General features: G+C 46.5%; 1 protein-coding gene across 4 annotated transcripts in view; it reads right to left on the reverse strand.

Annotated features, from left to right (window-relative positions):
• CEP170B (centrosomal protein 170B) overlaps positions 1 to 1,163 on the reverse strand; it is a 160,564-nt gene extending 159,401 nt beyond the window's left edge. For all 4 annotated transcript variants that reach the window (XM_077464499.1, XM_077464498.1, XM_077464497.1 and 1 more), the window contains exon 1: positions 987 to 1,163. The gene's annotated coding sequence lies outside the window, so the exon portion shown is untranslated. The remainder of the gene's footprint in view (positions 1 to 986) is intronic.
• Positions 1,164 to 23,761: the final 22,598 nt, after the last annotated feature.

Raw genomic sequence — 23,761 nt, forward strand, 5'->3', positions numbered from 1 at the left:
AAATAAACGCAAAAAAAAAAAACAGCGGGCGTAGATTTTTTATACATCGATTTTATGCAGCGCAACATTAGTGAGCACAACGCGGCGGTGTACCCAGGCCTGTAATATATATACCACACTGCTGCACTTAGATTAGTAATAAAGATATGCGCTGAACGTAGGGGGTCCTTGTTACGCCCCGTGTGCACGAGCCCCTAAAGTACCCGCCTGACCTGCACTGGCTGCTTCAGGGCGATGACAGGTACAACCACAAGTCGATCTCCTCGATCCTGTGTTCAGGCCTCTCTCCTTCGCCTCCTGTCATCAGGGAGGAATATAAAGTCACAGCACAGAGTGTGATGGAAACACAAACACAGGCTGCGGTCAGACAAGCAGTGTGGGTGGAAGAAATCAAACCATGCCTTGGGAAGAGACATCTGCCAAATCCAGCCGGCTCATCATCTCCCACCCCCCCCCCCCCCACTAGTGAATTACAAAATCACAGGGCCCTGCAGTGACCAAACCCAGCAATCTCATGTATTATTCACTGGCACAGACACAATGTAACAGCAGATCATCTATCAGATCTTTTCTTTGGGGGGGGGGGGGGGTCACAGACAAGTAGAGGCGCACCGGACGTGCCGGATGATACAGATGTGATGCAGCTGCAATATTTTGATCCCTTTAAATCCAAACCACTCCCCCTCCCTGGATCTCTGCTTGTCACAATGTAATCATTAATCCCCTTTCACTGGGGGGGAGGGGAGGAGAGGGCATCTCGCTGCCTGACCCTCTCCCAGAAGTGAAAGTGTTAATATTTACACATCCCCCACCCCCTCCTGTAGCTTACACATACATAGAAATGGAATAAAAAGCATGCACAGAGAACGGCACCCAATGTATCAGTCCAGATCACACACACACACAAGCAGAAATATGGACGATCAGCTGTGCCCATGTCCCTGGGTGACATGATGTAAGATGATGGTGGTGCTGCTGCCACTTACCTGTCTTGGGTTTGGCACAGGATGGTCCCAGCAGCCCCTGGGATCCAGCAGGAAGGGAAGGCTTCAGCTCTGTAGCTGTGATCAGCAGGCAGGAAGGTGTATGGAGGCAGGTAATGCATGCACACCAGCTACACACCCTCTCCCCTCCTGATAGTCCGCCTGCACTTGCACGACAGGTTCATGACATCACCAGCCTGGCCACCCTCCCCCTCTGCCTTGGAAAACCAGGATAGGTGACATTCTTCTTCTGCAATGAGGGGGGAGGCGATCGCCATCTGCTGGTGAGTCTGAGAAGGCAGGCACAGGACACCTGAGTCAGTCCTCTCTAGAGCTGGCCAATCAATGGCTGCCAATTTAAAGTCATATTAACCACTTTAAGACCATCTTTTTTTAGATGTGGTATTTACAAGTTAAAAACATTTTTTTTTTGCTAGAAAATTACTTAATACCCCCAAACATTATAAATTTTTTTCTCTAATATCCTAGAGAATAAAATGGTTGTTGTAATACTTTCTGTCACAACGTATTTGTGCAGCGGTCCCACAAGCGCACTTTCTTTTTTTTTTTTTTAAATACACTTTTTTTAATTAAAAAATAAGACAAATTCATACCCAACATGCCACGCTTCAAAATTGCATGGCGACAAACTTTTACCCTTAAAAATCTCCATAGGCGACATTTAAAAAAATGCAAACGTTGCATGTTTTGTGTTACAGAGGAAGTCTAGGGCTAGAATTATTGCTCTCGCTCTTCCGATCGTGACGATACCCCACATTTGTGGTTTGAACACAGTTTTCATATGCGACCGCTACTCACGTATGCGTTCGCTTCTGCGTGCGGGCTCGTCAGGACAGGGCGCTTTAAAAAAAAAAAATTCTTATTTATTTTACTTGATTTTATTTATTTTTTATGCTGTTTTTTTTTTTTTTATTTGGCTCACTTTTATTCCTTTTACAAGGGATGTAAACATCCCTTGTAATAGAAAAAAAGCATGACAGGTCCTCTTAAATATGAGATCTGGGTTCAAAAAGTCCTCAGATCTCATATTTTGACTTAAATGCAATAAAAAAAAAATGAAAAAAAATTTTCATTTGAAAAAATGACAACAAAAAAAGTCCCTTTAAGACGTGAGCTCAGCGGGCACTTTTAAAAAAAAAAAATGATTATTTATTTTACCTTTTACTTTTTATTTTTACACTGTTTAAAAATAAATGTGTCACTTTTATTGAGTCCCTTTAAGAAATGAGCTTGGCTGGCACGCTTTAAAAAAAAAAAAATCTTATTTATTTTACCTTTTAATTTTATTTTTACACTGTTTAAAAAAAAAAAAAAAATGTGTCACTTTTATTCCTATTACAAGGAATGTAAACATCCCTTGTAATAGAAAAAAAGCATGACAGGACCTCTTAAATATGAGATCTGGGGTCAAAAAGACCTCAGATCTCATATTTACACTAAAATGCAATAAAAAATAAAAAATAAAATAAATGTTGCTTCCGCCCTGCAGTGTCATGGAGACGGGTGGGGGCCATCTTCCCCTCAATCATCTCCATGTCAGCCCGGGAGACAGGACGCGATCGCCTCTGCCACTGCCGATGGCTCCGGTAAGCAGTGGAGGGCACCAGATCGCGGCAGGAGGGGGGCCCCTCTCCCGCCAACGATAAAAGGGATCTTGCGGCGAATCCGCCGCAGAGATCACTTTTATATTGTAGCTGGCCGAACACGGGGATGTCAGGGTTATGGCAGCTAGCTGCTGCCATAACAATGATATCTGTCCCCAAAGTAGAAACGTACATCAGCATGTGGCAGTTGGCAAGTGGTTAACCACTTAAAGTGATTGTAAACCCATGGGAGGAAAAAAAAAAGCAACCTGCAAGGCAAAGGCATAATGAGCTAGTATGCATAGCGTATGCATAGCATACTAGCTCATTATGAATAACTTACCTGAGAATGAAGCCCCCGAAGCGGTCCTCTGTCTTCATGTTCGCCGCTGCCATGGATCCCGGAGTGACTTCCGGGTCTCGCTGCTCCGGCACTATGATTCGCCGGAGCAGCGATGACATCACTCCCATGCATGCGCATGGGAGGCAACACTCGCAGCATATCGCCGCGATCTGCGGCCTGCCCAGTGCGCCTGCGCGCCTCGGTCTACGGCGCATACGCCGTAGACAGAGGTGGCTGTCTTTTTGTAAATATCTCCTAAACCGTGTAGGTTTAGGAGATATTTCTTGGACCTACAGGTAAGCCTTATGCCGCGTACACACGACCAGACTTATGTCCGACAGACTTTCGAAGGAGTTCTGACGGAGTTCCGGCAGAGTTCTGACGGACTTTCCGAATGAGCGGACTTGGCCACACACAATCACACCAAACTCCGACGGATTCGAACGCGATGACGTACGACTCGACTCGAATAAGGAAGTTCATAGCCAGTAGCCAATAGCTGTCCTAGCGTCGGTTTTAGTCCGTCGGAATAGCATACACACGAGCGGATTTCTCGGTAGGAACTGGGTCCGGCAGAGTTCTTGCGGAAAAATTTGAAGCATGTTCCATTTCTAAAGTCTGTCAGACTTTTGCGAATCAAAAGTCCGTTGCAGCCCACACACGATCGAATAGTCTGCCGGAATCATTCCGTCAGACTTTTGATGTTGAAAAGTCCGCTCGTGTGTACGGGGCTTTAATCTAGGCTTACCTATAGGTCAAAGTGGTTTGTAAGGGTTTACAACCACTTTAAGGACCAGGCCTATTTTTCAAACTTGTTGTTTACTCGACATGAGTGATTCAGTTCATAACAAATAGATTTTTGTACAAGTTTGTTAGTATTCGTACATTCGGATCAATCCGAACAGCCGAAAGAACCAAAATACAAAAAATTACGAAATTACGAATAAGCAAAATAATGAACATGTGAAAATACGAACTTACAAACGGACAAACTTACGAAAATACGAAACTACGAAAAAGTACAAGAAAGAAAAATGAAATGAAAAAATTAAAAGAATTTAATAAAAAGTATTTTTTTTTATATAATTTTTTTTGCAGTGCCTTTATTATTTAACCCTTGCCTATGTTCATGTTTAACCACTTGACCATTGGGCACTTAAACACCCTTAATACCCAGACCAATTTTCAGCTTTTGGTGCTCTCACATTTTGAATGACAATTACTCAGTCATGCAACACTGGACCTATATGAAATTTTTGTCCTTTTTTTCACACAAATAGAGCTTTCTTTTGGTGGTATTTAATCACCTCTCAGTTTTTTTTTTTTGTGCTATAAAAGAAAAAAGACCGAAAATTCTGCGAAAAAATGAATTTTTCTTTGTTTCTGTTATAAAATTTAGCAGATTAGTAATTTTTTCTTCATAAATTTTGGCCAAAATTTATACCACTACATATCTTTGGTAAAAATAAGTACAAATTGGTGGATATTATTTGGTCTTTGTGAAAGTTATAGAGTCCACAAGCTATGGTGCCAATATCTGAAAATTGATCACACCTGAATGACTGAAGGCCTATTTCAATTCTTGAGACCCTAACATGCCAGAAAAGTACAAATACTCCCCAAATGACCCCTTTTTGGAAAGAAGACATTCCAAGGTATTTAGTAAGAGGCATGATGAGTTTTTTGAAGTTGTAATTTTTTCCCACAATTCTTTGCAAAATCAAGATTTTTTTTCCACTCCACAAGCAGGTGGAATTTTGAAGCGTGACATCACTTTGTCTTATTCTTTAATTTTAAAAAAGTTGATCTTTTCAAAACAAATTGCGCTTGTAAGACCGCTGCGCAAATACAGTGTGACAGAAAGTATTGCAACGACCGCCATTTTATTCTCTAGGATGTTAGAAAAAAATGTATAATGTTTGGGGGTTCTTAATTTTCTAGCAAAAAAAATTATTTTAACTTGTAAAACAAAGTCTAAAAAATAGGCCCAGTCCTTAACCACTTGCTTACTGGGCACTTAAACCCCCCTCCTTTCCAGACCAACGTTCAGCTTTCAGCGCTGTCGCATTTTGAATGACAATTGAGCAGCCATACAACACTGTACCCAAATGAAATTTTTATAATTTTTTTCCAAATGGAGCTTTCTTTTGGTGGTATTTAATTACCACTTGGGTTTTTATTTTTTGCTAAACAAACAAAAGACAGAATTTTTTGAAAAGACAAAACAAACAAACATGTTTCATAGTTTGTTATAAAATTTTGCAAATGGGTAATTTTTCTCCCTCATTGATATTTGCTGATGAAGCTGCACTGATGGGCACTGATGTGCTTCACTGATGGGCACTGATAGGCACAGATAAGACGGCACTGATGGGCACTGATAAGACGGCACTGATGGGCCCTGATGGGTGGCACTGATGAGTGGCACTGATGGGTGGCAGTGATAGATGTCACTGATGGCCACTGATAAGTGGCACTAATGGGCACTGGTAGGTGGTATGATAAGCAGCACTGGTCATGATGCACTGATTGGTGATTTATAGGTGGCACTTTGGGCACCGATAGGTGGCAGTGTGGGTACTGATAGGTGGCAGTGTGGGCATTGATGGGTGAAACTGTGGGCCCTGAGGGGTGACACTGTGGGCACTGGTAGGTGACGCTGGTGGGCACAGAAGCCTCTCCACGATCGGGACCGATGTCCCTCTCGCAGCCGCCGGCAATCAGCTTTCTCCTCACTCTACCAGCCAAAATAGCCAATTACCGACTTTGTTTACGTCACACGATCAGTTGTCATTGGCTGACAGCTGATCACGTGGTAAGGGGATCGACCCCTTACTCCGATCTGTGATCAACCGAGTCTCATAGACTCGCTGACCACAGAGCGTGCCGCACGTTCCCTGCAGGGGGGGCGCAGGCCGGTCAAGTGCGGGAGGACATCCAGGGAAGCCCTCCCGGCAAATTAAGTCTGCGCTGCAGCCATCTTTTGGCTACAACGGGGACAGGAAGTGGTTAAAGTGATTGTAAGGCTTCGTTTTTTTTTTTTTAAATAACAAACATGTCATACTTACTTCCACTGTACAGTTTGTTTTGCACAGAGTGACCCCGAACCTTGATTTCTGGAGTCCCCTGGCGGTGCTGATAACTCCTCCCTGCATCGTATAACCCTCTAGGAGAAGCGCTCTCACGGTGGTTACCTTGCAGGTGCGCTCCCGAGTCTAGCATTTGCATCCATAGACGCAGTCATTGGATTTGACTGACAGCAGCAAGAGCCAATAGCTACACTGCCAAAAATCTATCCAATCAAGAGCTGAGACAACAGGCAGAGAGAGGGGAAGAGCACGTCTCTGGCAAATGAATCTCAGGACTCTGGTGAGTAAAAAGGGGGGGGGGGGTCTGGGGGGTCGGTCAGTGACAGAATTTTTTCACCTTAATGCATAGGATGCATTAAGGTGAAAAAACATGAGGGTTTACAACCCATTTAAGTGGTTACATTTACTGGCCTGTGGTTGCCAGCTTCTACCTTGCTGTCCTTTTTTGGATAGGTACAATATTAACTGTCTGCTAGTCATGGAGAACTTCTGTTAGAAGAGTTTGTATAAAAGATCCCTTAATGGTCCAACAATTATATGTTAAAGTTCTCTTAGAACTCTGGGATGAATACCATCAGGTGCCAATGCTTTATTAAGCCAGTTCCACTGCTACCTCTGTCCCTAGAAATCCTTAAAAATGAACCGTCATTACTAGAACCAATATGATTTCCCAACTTGTTATTGTTAGTGTAATTTATTTCTCAGAAGACTCAAATCCAATCTACTCACCAGTGTTATAAATACGGTGGAACTTGACCGTACTTGACTGCACAGGCTCTAAAGGACAGCCGCGCCTTGCAGTCCGTCTGAGGCACACAGGATCCAGAGATCAGCCAACACCTGGAAAACACCATCATGGATCACTACCTTGCAGAGGTATGCCTGGGCAGCCACTCAGTTACAGTTAGGACTAGGAAATAGACTCTGTTCACATTGAACTGTCATGTTAAAGTCTTCTTAAGGAAAGTTGCATCAACTGTTCAGAGCCTGGTGTGAAGTTATTCAAAGGGGTGCATGCTGATTCTGGCATATCTATAAAACCAGGATCTGTAAAGCACAATGGGATAAGAAGCTCAGCTACTACAAAAGTGTTAACTCAGGAAGACAAGGAGGAGGAATGTAGTTTCTATCAGTAACCAGGTTCAAGACAAGAAGAAGCAACCAGTGGTTAAGCATGGTACCTAGTAAAGTGACAGGGGCTTCTACAGTAGTGGGGGGGGTCATTTTCTGGTTCCCCCTAGCGGTCAGTTTCCAACTACAACCGGATCCAACTTATGGAGATCTATGGCCTGGTCACAAGGTACGAGAAGAAAGAATTTAATGAGAGTGTGGAGGAGCCAGTAAAAATAAATCTACTTTTCTCTGCCCCCTAGACCTAAACAAACAATTAACCCTGGCAGTATGTGCAACTGCAAGGTATAGGTGTAAAGTTTTCAGGTGTTGAACTTTAAATATTTCCTTTAAAGATTGAATATTTTATTTGGCTGAACGTGACATCTCTACAGGGGGTCACTGGGTTTATTGATTATAGCCCTCTTTGGCTTAACTCGATGTATGGAGAGCTGATGAAATTTCCATGTGACAGGATATGGAAACGCTGGGGCATTACCCATCTAAAGTAGGTCTTCCGGAAAGATGCTCTCCGCTCCTTTGAGGACCTGCAGACCACATTCCGCCCCCCCCTCACATAGCAGGTCTAATATCTCCAACTCAGTCATGCCTTCCACTCCAAGGGCCTCTTCACGGATTGGTCTCTATTATCCTTTTTTGATATGTCTGCTCAGTTCAGGATACCAAAGGGTTTATTTGTAGATGCTATACAATGCTACACACACTTTATTTAGAAGATTATCCTTGCAATGCTAAAGAGAAAGGGGAACAGGATATAGGCCCTGTGGAAGAAGAACTTTGGGATAACACCCTTGAATCGGTCCTACAAAGCTCACTTAACACTACTCAGAGGATTTCCCAACTATATATTGTTCTTCGGGTCAATTATACTCCTTAGAAACTGCCCCATATGGGTATCTTGCAATCTCCCCTCTGCGCTAAGTCTGCCACCATGCCAGGGGATCTTATCCATCTACTATGGCGATGTCCTAAACTTCATCACTACTGGACTGGGGTAATCAGCACAATTAATACAGTCTTTTACATTGCTGTGTCAGTTGAACCCTCTAGATCAGTGATGGCGAAGCTTGGCACCCCAGATTACTACATTTCCTATGATGCTCAACTACACTGCAGAGAGTGCATGAGCATCATGGGAAATGTAGTTCCAAAACATCTGGGGTGCCAAGGTCCGCCATCACTGCTCTAGATGTATTCTAGGCATTCTGGGTGACCTTTCTCTGACTGATATTCAAAAACCAGCTGATAATAGAGCCTTATTTCAGGCCCATAGACTCAGCCTACAACAAAGGAAAACTTATAGGGTACTCACTCACAGAGAATGGGTACTTAGTATGGGTGATACGCTCAGGCTTGAAAAAATTATTTTTCAGCATCGGGGATGCCCTGTAAAATTTGATAGGCTCTGGAGGGATTGGCTAGACGTGTCAGGTTTTGCACAGGTTGATCTAGTCATGAATAGAATTCTGTTATTACACCTTTTCTTAGCATGTGTACAGTATGTAACTTTACATCCTTAATGTGATTCTACTTTAAGGCTTCTTTCACATGGCCGATCCGTTCAGGTCCGCCTGAAAAACTGACAGACGGACCTGAACGGATGCTCCATAGACCTCTATGGAGCGTCGGATGTCAGCGGTGACACGTCCGCTGACATCCGACCCGCTCCGATCCCAAAAAGTGTGACGAAGGAAAAACCTACTTTTCCATCCGTCATTGGATCAGGTGACGACGGACACTGCGGTCCATCGTCATCCGATCTCCCATAGGGGAGAGCGGCACTCTGACAGGTCAGTTCCTGCGCATTGTGCAGAGACGGACCTGTTCTCTGCCTGCTCAGCGGGGATCGATGGAGCGATCCCCGCTGAGCAATCGGATATCCAAAGGCCGGATCATCACTGAAAGAGCCCTAAGAGTATTTAACGGACTTTGGATGTACCATAAGTATGGACGATGGGAACTGTGGAACCATGTTACTGACCTATATATTGGTTCACTTGTGTTTATTGGTAAAAATTCTGTAAACTTTATTCAATAAAAATATAAAAATATTGGAAGAAAAGGATTGGATATTTAGGGAAGCAGTACTGAGGGAGCAGGAGCCAGGAGTAATGAAAGTTGTAAACTGCAAGTGCTGGATTAAGAATTTTGAACAATTAGCTTACTAGGGGTCGTTTAGATTTTATTATGTTTATGTGTTAACCCTGCCAGAGCCATTTTTGCTTTTTTTTTTGCTTTTTTTTGCACACGTTTAAAAAGTCATTTTAGGCCTGAATATTTGTTAAAACCCTCAAACAGTATATATTTTCTGAAAGCAGACACCTTGTAGTATAAAATGGTGGTAGTTGGAATTTTTATGTCACACACAAAATTTCAGTAAAAATACACTAAATTAAATTTTAGGGCACAGAAATATATTACCCAATTTTTTGTTAAAATATAAAAGATGAGGTTGCGCCGGCGGACCTGAAAGAGCGCTCCATGCTATGGAGTGCTGGATGTCAGCTGTGACATGTCCGCTGACACCCAATCCGGTCCGATCCACTAAAAGCAGACGGATGGCCCTACGTTTGGATCCATCGGATCGGATCAGGTGGGATCAGATGAAAACGTACATGCTGTCAATCTCTCCATAGAAACCAGCGATGCTCGACAAGCCCCTCCCCGCTCAGTGAGCAGAGAAGAACCTGTCATCTGCTGACTCAGCAGAGATCAACGGAGAGATTTCCCACTGAGCTGGCGGACAGAGGTGGACTCCGTGGAAGCCGATCCGCCTCATGAGAATGAGGCCAATACTTCGTCATACATTTAGCACGTGGTGTAACGGGTTTTATCCATCAGGAAGATCAAGCTCAGCTTGCATAGCTTGATTCTAGAGCGAACACCCACGTGAGCGCATGAACATAGTTCTGCTCACAGAATTAAGCACAGCCACACATCTGTCTACGGGTGTGTCTGTGTCTTCTGGCATGTACAACACTCATTGTGAAGAATGCCATTCAGCAGTCTATTTAAATAGGAATTCCAGGTATGATGTTTGTTACATACCTGGCCAATGCCCCTGGAAGGGGTAAATCTCAGGACCCAGAAGCAAATGGAGTAGCAATGTCTATTTCAGTGAATTCCAGATTTTAGGGCATTGGCTAGGTATGGTATATACATAGTTAGGTCCATAACTATCTAAAAATATACCATGCCTGGAATTCTTGGTAAAGATATCATACCTGGGATACCTGGAATTCTTCTTTAAGGCTGAAACCTGCAATACTCCAGTGCTAAGAGATCTTCAGCTATACTCTGGGACCCGCGATTCTAAATCTGATCCTGATCTTCAGTTACTGACCTGGTTTGTTCTCTGACTCTTCTGTGGTTCTGTCCTGTCTGTTGATCTGCTCCTTTATTGATTCCAACTATGATTAATGCCTACCACTCTGGTATCCCACAGCCCACAAGTTACTGAACCAGCCTGCCCCTGACTCTGTTTCTGCCTCCCGTATTGGTGCCATCTTGCCAGACTGTTCCTGACCCTTGCATTTGCCTGTACTCTTCTTCTAGGTGACTGGCATATGCTGTTGTCTCCAGCCACATGGCAACAGCACTTATAAGTTCCACTGGTACTTGTGCCACTCTTTTGTCCCTGCTCTCTCTCTCTCCCACTACCCAGGGGTGTTTGGACTGACACAGTAAGAGAGGCCACCCTTGTTGTCTCAGGCTCCACATCAGGGTACCTGATAGTGTTTATTGCCTACATGCTTTGTACTAAAAGGTCTTCCACTTTCTAATCTCTAAAAAAAGTGAATGGACACATCTAAAGGCATTGCTTAGAGATTTGTAATATAATGTCTTCTAAATAGATGGTACTCATCTTCTGGAGTTGCTGAGTCACACCTTATAGTGCACTGCACCCAGAGCCACTTAAAGCTGAACTCCATGAATGGTATATTTTGCATATTTATATTGGGCCAGCTTGGCATAACGTAAGTATGCATATGTGATAACTGATTGGCCTCTCTGGAAGCTGTAAATCACTGTAGTAACCTAAGCTACTACAGTAGCAACAGTTTTGTGGGTGCTGTGCCGAGCATCTACCCTTTAGCAGATTAACCACAGGGGTCGCTCCGCACAGTCACCTTTCCAAGAATATGACAGTCAATCGAGCCGGCAACTCGAAAGGATAAAATCCAATCTTCTTTATTGAAAACAACGTTGGGGTCAAAATCCAGGGGCAAGACAGTGGACACATTTCAGTCACGGCTGAAAAGCACCAACTGTCTTTTGGACATTGGATTTTAACCTTTCATGTTGCCGACTCTTTTAACCATCTTATACCTATGGCAGAGGCTTTGAGTGAGGCACCAGTAAGGTATCTAACTTCATTTGGTGGTAGCGCTGTCAGTCTTTGTTACTTTTCAAAGAATGCCTTGCATTTTTCTCAATGATGCATAGCGTGCTCTGATTGGACACGGTGGATACAATGCATCACCGCCCCTTCTCGCCACCTTGTCCAAGCACGGAACGCTTTTCATTCATTGAGAAAAATGGCGGACGTGCCAAGTGCACAACCCGAAAGGCACAGCAGCTAGGAAACTGTGGCCATCACTATAGTAGCTTGAGTTACTACAGTTATTTACAGCTTCCGCAGAGGCCAACCAGGTATCACATATGCATACTTAGGGCCAAGCTGGCCCAGTGTAAAATATATCATCACTAGACTTCAGCTTGAAACAAATAGAGTGCTTGTGCTGAGGACACAATGATGCTTAAAGCTCCCCAGTACCCCAGGCGCCACATAAAGATAGTGTGTATTTGGAGCATAACGTACATCTGTGGGCGTGCGGTGCTTTATGCAGCCATTGGCACACAAGTTTGTACAGTCTCATCTACTAATGCAGCTTGACTGGCAGCTATATGTGGTGGCTGCGGGTCCCAAGAGAATAATTATACAGGCTCAGCACGATGAACAGCCCCTGTACAACCCTAAGGGCCCATTCTGACCAATATGGTGTCTTGCAGTGCTTTACTGTGCATGCTACTCTGCATTTTTAAGGAGCTGCCAACGCATCACATTTTAACAGACATGGTTAAAACGCAAGTGTGTTGTGCTGTACTACCTACTTGCACTGAAATAAATGGCACCACACCATACAGTGTTTCACGCGCTACCACATACCCTGTTTCCCCAAATATAAGACCTAGTGTGAGTGTCGGTGATGGCTGCAATAAAAGCCCTACCCCCCAAATAAGCCCTACCCTAAAAATAAGACCTACAAGTACTTTAACTAGGGCTTATTTGGGGGGTAGGGCTTATATTGCAGCCATGACCGTCAATCATGCTAGATCTTATTTTTGGGGAAACAGGGTATCACCGCAACATAATAGTGGAAATGGACCCTTCATTTCTAATATACGCATAGCTGGAATAAAAGGTGTTTTAATTAGTGATGGACGAACGTTTCGCCCGGCGGTCGTTTCGCGGCGAATTTCCGACATTCGCGGTCCGCACGTTCGAACGCCTTTTTCCGTCGTTCGCCGCGGTGGACTTACGTGTTTAATGTATACAAGAACTTTAACCTTTGGTGACACGTTTATCATGTGATACAGGACAGCCAATTGAGACATGACAGCACATGGACACTTGTACATTCCCCCTAACCTATAAATACACCCGATCCGGTGGCCATTTTACATTCTTTCTTCTGTTACGATAGGGACAGGTTCCTGTGTGGAGTAGGGAGAGATAAACCACTAGCTATTTGGTACACAAAAGTTCTTTTCAGGACTGGTATAGGTGTTAGGTGTTGATAGGTTTGCTGTGCTGCTGATTCTTGCAGCAGCCTGAGTGTCTTTTGTTAGTTTAGAGAAAGGGAAAGGACGGTGTATGCTACAGGGACAGCCAGATTAGTCTTTCATCATCATCATCATCATCATCATCATTAGCTGTTACTATCAAGGTCCACAAAAGAGCTGTTCCAGTAACCACTAATCGTTCTCTTTTTTTGCCAATTTGTATAGGGACAGGAAGGAAGCAGTGTTGTCAGGCAGTGAGGGTAATTTTAAAGACTTGCTGTTATTATTAGTTCCACAAAGGTTCTTTTCAGGACTGGTATCAGTGGTACAGTAATAGGCTTGTACATGTATAATATTCTTTCTTCCAAATATAGAAAGGATATTATACTTGACTGCTGCCCTTCTGCTGCAGTCTGCTAAACATTCACAACTCACTTGTTCCACAAAAGTTCTTATAAGGACTGGTAACTTGGTATAGGGTGCTACGGTACATAGGCTTGAGTGCGGTACAGTCTGCTGTTCTGTAAGGACCGCTATCGGTCCACAATAGATAGGGTTGACGTGCACCACTGCTGACCGCTGCCCTATACTGCAGCAGTCCTTCAGCGGTATAGGGACTGACGTACAGTCTGCTAATCACTAACACACAACCTGCTTGTTCCACAAAAGTTCTTATAAGGACTGGTAACTTGGTATAGGGTGCTATGGTACATAGGCTTGAGTGCGGTACAGTCTGCTGTTCTGTAAGGACCGCTATCGGTCCACAATAGATAGGGTTGACGTGCACCACTGCTGACCGCTGCCCTATACTGCAGCAGTCCTTCAGCGGTATAGGGACTGACGTACAGTCTGCTAATCACTAACACACAACCTGCTTGTTCCACAAAAGTTCTTATAAGGACTGGTAACTTGGTATAGGGTGCTACGGTACATAGGCTTGAGTGCGGTACAGTCTGCTGTTCTGTAAGGACCGCTATCGGTCCACAATAGATAGGGTTGACGTGCACCACTGCTGACCGCTGCCCTATACTGCAGCAGTCCTTCAGCGGTATAGGGACTGACGTACAGTCTGCTAAACACTAATACACAACCTGCTTGGTCCACAAAAGTTCTTATAAGGACTGGTAACTTGGTATAGGGTGCTACGGTACATAGGCTTGAGTGCGGTACAGTCTGCTGTTCTGTAAGGACCGCTATCGGTCCACAATAGATAGGGTTGACGTGCACCACTGCTGACCGCTGCCCTATACTGCAGCAGTCCTTCAGCGGTATAGGGACTGACGTACAGTCTGCTAAACACTAATACACAACCTGCTTGGTCCACAAAAGTTCTTATAAGGACTGGTAACTTGGTATAGGGTGCTACGGTACATAGGCTTGAGTGCGGTACAGTCTGCTGTTCTGTAAGGACCGCTATCGGTCCACAATAGATAGGGTTGACGTGCACCACTGCTGACCGCTGCCCTATACTGCAGCAGTCCTTCAGCGGTATAGGGACTGACGTACAGTCTGCTAAACACTAATACACAACCTGCTTGGTCCACAAAAGTTCTTATAAGGACTGGTAACTTGGTATAGGGTGCTACGGTACATAGGCTTGAGTGCGGTACAGTCTGCTGTTCTGTAAGGACCGCTATCGGTCCACAATAGATAGGGTTGACGTGCACCACTGCTGACCGCTGCCCTATACTGCAGCAGTCCTTCAGCGGTATAGGGACTGACGTACAGTCTGCTAAACACTAATACACAACCTGCTTGGTCCACAAAAGTTCTTATAAGGACTGGTAACTTGGTATAGGGTGCTACGGTACATAGGCTTGAGTGCGGTACAGTCTGCTGTTCTGTAAGGACCGCTATCGGTCCACAATAGATAGGGTTGACGTGCACCACTGCTGACCGCTGCCCTATACTGCAGCAGTCCTTCAGCGGTATAGGGACTGACGTACAGTCTGCTAAACACTAATACACAACCTGCTTGGTCCACAAAAGTTCTTATAAGGACTGGTAACTTGGTATAGGGTGCTACGGTACATAGGCTTGAGTGCGGTACAGTCTGCTGTTCTGTAAGGACCGCTATCGGTCCACAATAGATAGGGTTGACGTGCACCACTGCTGACCGCTGCCCTATACTGCAGCAGTCCTTCAGCGGTATAGGGACTGACGTACAGTCTGCTAAACACTAATACACAACCTGCTTGGTCCACAAAAGTTCTTATAAGGACTGGTAACTTGGTATAGGGTGCTACGGTACATAGGCTTGAGTGCGGTACAGTCTGCTGTTCTGTAAGGACCGCTATCGGTCCACAATAGATAGGGTTGACGTGCACCACTGCTGACCGCTGCCCTATACTGCAGCAGTCCTTCAGCGGTATAGGGACTGACGTACAGTCTGCTAAACACTAATACACAACCTGCTTGGTCCACAAAAGTTCTTATAAGGACTGGTAACTTGGTATAGGGTGCTACGGTACATAGGCTTGAGTGCGGTACAGTCTGCTGTTCTGTAAGGACCGCTATCGGTCCACAATAGATAGGGTTGACGTGCACCACTGCTGACCGCTGCCCTATACTGCAGCAGTCCTTCAGCGGTATAGGGACTGACGTACAGTCTGCTAAACACTAATACACAACCTGCTTGGTCCACAAAAGTTCTTATAAGGACTGGTAACTTGGTATAGGGTGCTACGGTACATAGGCTTGAGTGCGGTACAGTCTGCTGTTCTGTAAGGACCGCTATCGGTCCACAATAGATAGGGTTGACGTGCACCACTGCTGACCGCTGCCCTATACTGCAGCAGTCCTTCAGCGGTATAGGGACTGACGTACAGTCTGCTAAACACTAATACACAACCTGCTTGGTCCACAAAAGTTCTTATAAGGACTGGTAACTTGGTATAGGGTGCTACGGTACATAGGCTTGAGTGCGGTACAGTCTGCTGTTCTGTAAGGACCGCTATCGGTCCACAATAGATAGGGTTGACGTGCACCACTGCTGACCGCTGCCCTATACTGCAGCAGTCCTTCAGCGGTATAGGGACTGACGTACAGTCTGCTAAACACTAATACACAACCTGCTTGGTCCACAAAAGTTCTTATAAGGACTGGTAACTTGGTATAGGGTGCTACGGTACATAGGCTTGAGTGCGGTACAGTCTGCTGTTCTGTAAGGACCGCTATCGGTCCACAATAGATAGGGTTGACGTGCACCACTGCTGACCGCTGCCCTATACTGCAGCAGTCCTTCAGCGGTATAGGGACTGACGTACAGTCTGCTAAACACTAATACACAACCTGCTTGGTCCACAAAAGTTCTTATAAGGACTGGTAACTTGGTATAGGGTGCTACGGTACATAGGCTTGAGTGCGGTACAGTCTGCTGTTCTGTAAGGACCGCTATCGGTCCACAATAGATAGGGTTGACGTGCACCACTGCTGACCGCTGCCCTATACTGCAGCAGTCCTTCAGCGGTATAGGGACTGACGTACAGTCTGCTAAACACTAATACACAACCTGCTTGGTCCACAAAAGTTCTTATAAGGACTGGTAACTTGGTATAGGGTGCTACGGTACATAGGCTTGAGTGCGGTACAGTCTGCTGTTCTGTAAGGACCGCTATCGGTCCACAATAGATAGGGTTGACGTGCACCACTGCTGACCGCTGCCCTATACTGCAGCAGTCCTTCAGCGGTATAGGGACTGACGTACAGTCTGCTAATCACTAACACACAACCTGCTTGTTCCACAAAAGTTCTTATAAGGACTGGTAACTTGGTATAGGGTGCTACGGTACATAGGCTTGAGTGCGGCACAGTCTGCTGTTCTGTAAGGACCGCTATCGGTCCACAATAGATAGGGTTGACGTGCACCACTGCTGACCGCTGCCCTATACTGCAGCAGTCCTTCATCGGTATAGGGACTAAGAGTTTTGTCACAGGGTCATTTAAAAAATGACAGGCAGAGGAAGAGGCAGGCCCTTCCGCAGGGGTGGTAGGGGTAGGGCAGGAGCAACAGGCTTGAGCCAAAGTGGGAAGTTGCAGAAGGTGCGTTCAATTACTTTAAAGGATGCACCAGACTTGGTTGAGTGGCTCGCTCAGCCTTACTCTTCTGCACCCTCCTCATCCTCTCGATCTGCACCCTCTTCTTCACTCTCTGCTATGTGCACCCCCAAAGACACTACCACCAACAACACGACCACCACCACCACCACCACATACCTTCCGCTTGAGTCACTGGAATTATTTTCCGATCCATATCAAGAGGACATTTCTGATGCGCAGCCACTCTTGGTATTGGATCAGGAAGAGGAGGTAGCAACAAGCGCTACTCAGCAGTCTGACGCCAGTACCCAGATCAGCCCAAGGAGGAGGTTGGTCCCCGGTGTTGCTGCCTACTCCGAGATCTCTACTTATAGCGGTGGGGAAGGTGACGTTGATGATGACGTGTCTAGTGATGTCACGTGGGTGCCCACAAGAGAGGAAGAGGAGGGGAGTTCAGAGGGAGATATGGACCAGCAGATAGGGAGGAGAAGCAGCAATGACTTACATTGCACAGCAGGGACAAAGCAGACTGCAAATGTATCAGGAGCGAGTCATCGACCATGTACGGTCACATCTGGCGCTCCCAGGACACCGGCACATGGCTCCGCAGTGTGGGCTTTTTTTAACGTGTCCGCTGCTGACAATAGCGTTGCCATCTGCAATCTTTGCAGTCAACGCGTTAGTCGCGGTAAGCCCAATACTCACCTAGGGACGACCGCCTTAAGAAGGCACATGAGCAGCCATCACCGAGCCCAGTGGGAGCAACGGAACACACAAAGCCACACTGCAGGCTCTCACCGTCCAGCCTCGTCTTCTACTTCTCCTTCTCCTCTCTCCTCACAATTGTCCTCCACTCCACCTTCCATCACGCCAAGCTCACATTTTTCTGCAAAAAGGCAGGCTTCCGTGGGCCTAATGTTTGAGCGTAAAAAAATGATGACGCCGGATAACCCTCTTGCCCAACGGTTGGCGGCTGGCTTGTCAGAACTCATAGCCCGCCAACTACTGCCATATAAACTGGTGGACTCGGAGGCCTTTCGCAAATTTGTGGCCATTGGAACACCACAATGGAAGGTCCCAGGAAGGAAGTATTTCTCAGAGAAGGGCATCCCAGAGCTATATGGCCATGTTCAGCGGCAAGTGAATGTATCTCTGGCACACAGTGTCGGTGCCAAGATACATCTGACCACAGACACGTGGTCTAGCAAACACGGGCAGGGAAGGTATATCAGTTTTACTGCCCACTGGGTGAACCTTCTGACGGCCGTCAAGCATGTAACCCGTGGCACCCGTGTAGATTTGGTTTTACCGCCACGGATTGCATGCAGGCCTGACTCTTCTTCTCCTCCTCCTACTCCATCCTCCTCCCTCTCCTCCTCAGCTGCCTCCTCCTTTTCCGCTGCTAGCGTCTCTTCCACTGCACCGCCCAAGCTCCCCAGAACCTATTCCACATGCCAGGTGAGACGTTGCCATGCCGTGCTGCGTCTGTTGTGCCTGGAAGCAAAGAGCCACACTGGCCCGGCACTCCTTTCAGCTTTGCGTTCACAGGCAGATGAGTGGCTAACACCGCTCAATTTGACAGTTGGTAAAGTGGTGTGTGACAACGGTGCCAATCTGCTTAGCGCATTGAAACAGGGCAAAATCACGCACGTGCCGTGCATGGCACACGTCTTAAACTTGGTCGTGCAGCGATTCCTTGTCAAATACCCTGGGGTCCAGGACATCTTGCGGCAGGCAAGGAAAATCTCGGCCCATTTCAGAAGATCTTACACGGCCATGGCTCGCCTTGCTGACATTCAGCGGCGACACCATCTGCCGGTCAGACGTCTTATTTGCGATTGCCCGACGCGATGGAACTCAACCTTCTATATGCTTGATAGGCTGCTCCAGCAGAAACGTGCAGTTAACGTCTACCTGTATGAACTCTGCGAAAGAAACGGTTCTGGGGAGCTGGGTTTTTTTTCACCGCGCCAGTGGCTGCTCATGCGCGACACATGCAGACTTCTGCGGCCATTTGAGGAGATCACCAAACTGGTCAGTCGCAGCCATGGCGCCATCAGTGACATGGTACCTTATGCCTTCTTTCTGGAGCGTGCATTGCGTCGTGTCATTGATCAGGCTGTGGAGGAGCAGGAGCGGGAAGATGAGGAAGTCGCAATGCTGGATGAATTCCCAGGGGGGGCTACTCTATCTGAGACAAGTCAACAACAGGAGTCTGATGAGGAGTCAGAGGAGGATGGTGCCGGGGCGGATGAGCAGGAGCAAGAAGAGCATGCTTTAAACCTTTCTGGGATCCCTGTTGTGCGAGGATGGGGAGAGGAGAATGAAGAGGACGACATTATCCTGGATGATGAGCAGGAGCCAGGCCACCACACCGCTTCCACTTTAGTGCAAATGGGGGCCTTCATGCTCCAGTGTTTTAATAGGGACCCCCGTATAAAAAGCATGAGGGTCAAGGACCAGTACTGGGTGGCAACGTACTTAGACCCCCGGTACAAACACAAAATGGCGGAAATGTTACCGCTGTCGCAGAGGGCTGTCAGAATGCAGCACTTCCAGGCCTTGCTTCGAGAAATGCTGCATTCTGCTTTTGCGTGCGCTGGCAGAGGAGCAATTCCCACTCCCAGAGAAGGATTTGCGGGTACCAATCCAACAGCGCCTGCAAGAAGAGGCCGGTTTGAAGATGTGTTGGTGACTTCGGATATGAGGTCATTCTTTCAGCCGACCCATCGACAGGTGTCATCCGGATCCAGCATCAGGGAACGCCTAGACCGTCAGGTGTCCGACTACATTGGGTTAACGGCCGATGTGGACGCTCTGAGGAGTGATGAACCCCTAGACTACTGGGTGGGCAGGCTTGACCTCTGGCCAGAGCTTGCCCAATTTGCAATCGAACTGTTGGCTTGCCCCTCATCCAGTGTCCTGTCCGAAAGGACGTTCAGCGCAGCAGGGGGGATTGTGACCGATAAGCGTACTCGCCTAGCTCACCACAGTGTTAACTACCTCACATTTCTAAAAATGAATGAGGCATGGATCTCGGAGGAATTCAACACATGTGACCAGTAGACCATGTATATGTCTATAAACTATTTTTTTAATCAAGCACACAGACCTTCTTAATTCATTTGGCTCACTTCCTTGACCCAAAAAAGCACACCGTACTATATGCCCCTACCCTCCTCTTTGAAGAGGTTGAGCGGTGTCATATTTCTACTGGGGCTGCTTATGATATCCCTGTGCTGTGCTGACTTCCTCCTGGGGGTTCTTATTATGAAGGGATCACACTATCCCTGTGCTGTGCTGACTTCCTCCTGGGGGTTCTTATTATGAGGGGATCACACCATCCCTGTGCTGTGCTGACTTCCTCCTGGGGCTGCTTACGGTGCTGCTGTCAGTGCTGTATGTCACGGTGCTGCTGTCAGCGCTGTATGTCACGGTGCTGCTGTCAGCGCTGTATGTCACGGTGCTGCTGTCAGCGCTGTATGTCACGGTGCTGCTGTCAGCGCTGTATGTCACGGTGCTGCTGTCAGCGCTGTATGTCACGGTGCTGCTGTCAGCGCTGTATGTCACGGTGCTGCTGTCAGCGCTGTATGTCACGGTGCTGCTGTCAGCGCTGTATGTCACGGTGCTGCTGTCAGCGCTGTATGTCACGGTGCTGCTGTCAGCGCTGTATGTCACGGTGCTGCTGTCAGCGCTCTGTATTACGGTGCTGCTGTCAGATGCCTCTATCACGGTGCATGTGTCATTCCGGTATGTCACGCTGCTGGTGATCATCTCCTGCACCCTCTTCTTTGCCTACCCTGGTCCCTGACCTTCCCTCTCCTCCATTGCCTTCATTAGCTCCATAGTCCTGAATTGTTAGAACAATTTCCCAAATAAAATAAAAATGCTTGTAGTTATCGATCCCAAATTCACCTCATACATGTATTATGTCATTGTCCAGATGGTGGGACTACGTTTTACCCCCTAATAATTACCACGTGGCCGCAAATTCGACATGAAGGTTTGCAAAGTTCGCCTCCCATTGAAGTCAATGGGGCCCGCGGCGAACGTTCGGTTTCGCGAACGTTTGGGTCCGTTCGCATTTCGCTTTCGCGAAACGTCCCGTCGGAAGTTCGTCCATCACTAGTTTTAATAGCCCTCTGGATTTCAGGTTTAAGCCATCATTCATCCTTTGCAGACTTCCCTGATTCCAGGTGTTCCTCTTCACAGAAAGGGTCATTGTTTGCCCGAAACTGAGTTGGGGTTATGTAATCTGACCAGTTTGGTGGGTTTTCATTTACTTAATTTCTACTTTTCTGTCTCTTATTACAAATGTAGTCACATCTTTCCCGAAATTGGTATTAAGCAAGTGAAGTTATTCTTTAGTCATCATTAAATCTCCTACCAGAGTCGTTATCAATAAACCAAAAGGTTGACTAAGCCGAATGAAATTTCCTACACAAACAGAAAAAGCCGGGAGGGTTGTGTCTCTTTAAATTATCTACGCACACAGACTAGGAGGAAATTGCGTTGCTTGTCTTCAGGCTGTAGCCCGCAGTCATTCTGAATACGCGGCCTGAAAAAGCTTGACAAGATTGTATGATTTCTTACAGCAAAGCAGAGTTCCTTGCTGTGATGTGTCATGTTTTTGTCATTTTTACAGATGGTGTATGGCCACTAAACCAACTATACTATATGGGATATTAACAACTGAGAATCGCCATCTGAGACTGATCACAAGCATGTAACAATTGATAGTGAGGTTGATTTACTAATCTTTATATAATAAATTGTGTGAATGTTCATTTTAATTATCTAATTGTGTAAAAAGAAAATTCTTTGTTTACTTATTATCTGCAGACCACTAGTTAATTGAAGTGAATATCCATACACTTTATTGTGTAAATCAGGTCTAGTGAATGTAGCCAGGTCCCGACCCGGACCTCCAATGGCCTAATGGTGACCTCCAGAGTTCGGGAGAGCTGACATCCATCTTTGTAAAGTGGGTTATGGTGGGTGTGATGCAAGATAGAGTGATGGGCGCCAGCCACTTTTTGAATGCAAAAGAGATTTATTGTCTCTTAACAGAACTGTGGGAGAGAGGGTTAGGGCCAGGACATCCTATAGTAGATGCAATGTTAATTGGCAGACTCTGAGATTTCTATATGTAGACAGCTATACAGAGGAAGGCCTCCAGCTGGATATCACTTATGTATAGGTAGGGCCGCTGTCTCCTATGGCAACAAATCTTGTAACAGTCACTAACGGTAGAATGAAAAAGGAAAGCAGTCATAATGCCACATCCGTAAATTGGAGGAGGAAAAAAGGGGTAACCAAAGGTCGGAATTTTTAGGCAAAAGAAACAATAAAGAAGTAACAAAAATAATATTTTTTGAAAAAAGTACATGGTATGATTACAGTATTCAAAGACATTAAAAATAATGTGAAAATTATACAATTTGTACAATCAGCCCTTGTTTGTCTACGCGTTTCTCTGTTAGGCTTCTTCAGGACACAATCAATGTTCAGAGATGTGACAAAGAAAAAAAGGGGGGGGGAATGTCACTATCTTCAGGTGGGCTAGGCCTCATGAACAAATCTCTAGTGGCTGGAGGGTTACCAAAGGTGTGGAGTATTTCCAGCAAATGGTAAGTAAGTAAATGTTGCTACAACAGGGTCAGGTGTGCATCTCATGTCAACCAATAGACAGATAGCACTCCAATGTCTAGGATCCACAAGGGAAAAAATGCTATTTAGATTCAGCAAGGCTAGCGGCATATAATACAGCCCAGCATACAATGCCTTTAATGGGAAGATACGGATCCTGAGATTAATGATTATGCCCCTGGGGCGAGCGCTTCCACTTCCATAACTAAGTATCTTCCTCAAGGGGCGTGGCCGGGATGTGAAAGAGAGCAGACGCGTGGCTGCTGAGCTCCGCTCCAACGATTATCCTGCTTACTTCCAGCGCCGTTTCTATCATCACACAGCCTCTCCCCCTGACACCCTGGGGCGGAAGAAAACCTCCGGTACCCCGCGGCCCTCTCCGCAGCCCCTGGGAAGGCTCCGTTCGTCCGCAGCAGGTGAGGCCCGGTCCACGGCGGCCATCTTCCCCACGAGGCCCCCTGCCGCCACAATGTCTGTCGGCTCTCAGGCCGCCGCCGGTCCTCCTCCATCTCAGGCTGATTCCCACGCTGAGCTCCTGGCTGCGATTAAGGAGGGCAGGGATTCGGTGATGGTGAAGATTGATCACCTAGTGGCCGATGTAAGCCTGATTAGGCATGACATGGACAAATTTAGGGCCCGGTTTACAGAGGCCGAGGGCCGCATATCGCAGCTAGAGGACACCACCAGATCTGACTCCCGGGACCTCCGTGCATTACAGTTGCAGGTTAGAGCCTTGCAGGAGAAGTCCATAGATACTGAAAATAGGCTCCGGAGGAACAATATCCGTGTCATAGGCTTCCCCGAGAAGGCAGAGGGTGCGCGGCCTGCTGAATTCACTGAGGCCTTCCTGAAAACGCTCCTGGACCTGCCTGACATGCCTCCCACATTCATAGTGGAGAGAGCGCACAGGCTCCCTCCAACTCCCCCTGTCCCCGGGGCTCCACCGCGGCCGTTTCTGCTTAGGCTGTTAAACTACAGAGACCGGGACAGGGTTTTGATGGCGGCTAGAGAAAAGCAGGATCTACTTTTTAATGGGGCCAAGATAATGCTTTTTCCTGACTACTCCCCAGAAGTGCAGCACCGTAGACGCTCCTTTACTGAGGTCAGGAAGCGCCTGTGAAATGAGGGCCTCAAGTT

Source organism: Lithobates pipiens, unplaced genomic scaffold (genome assembly GCF_037356315.1).
Source record: "Lithobates pipiens isolate NorthernLeopardFrog02 unplaced genomic scaffold, aLitPip1_a1.2 Scaffold_30, whole genome shotgun sequence".
NCBI classification, from domain to species: domain Eukaryota; kingdom Metazoa; phylum Chordata; class Amphibia; order Anura; family Ranidae; genus Lithobates; species Lithobates pipiens.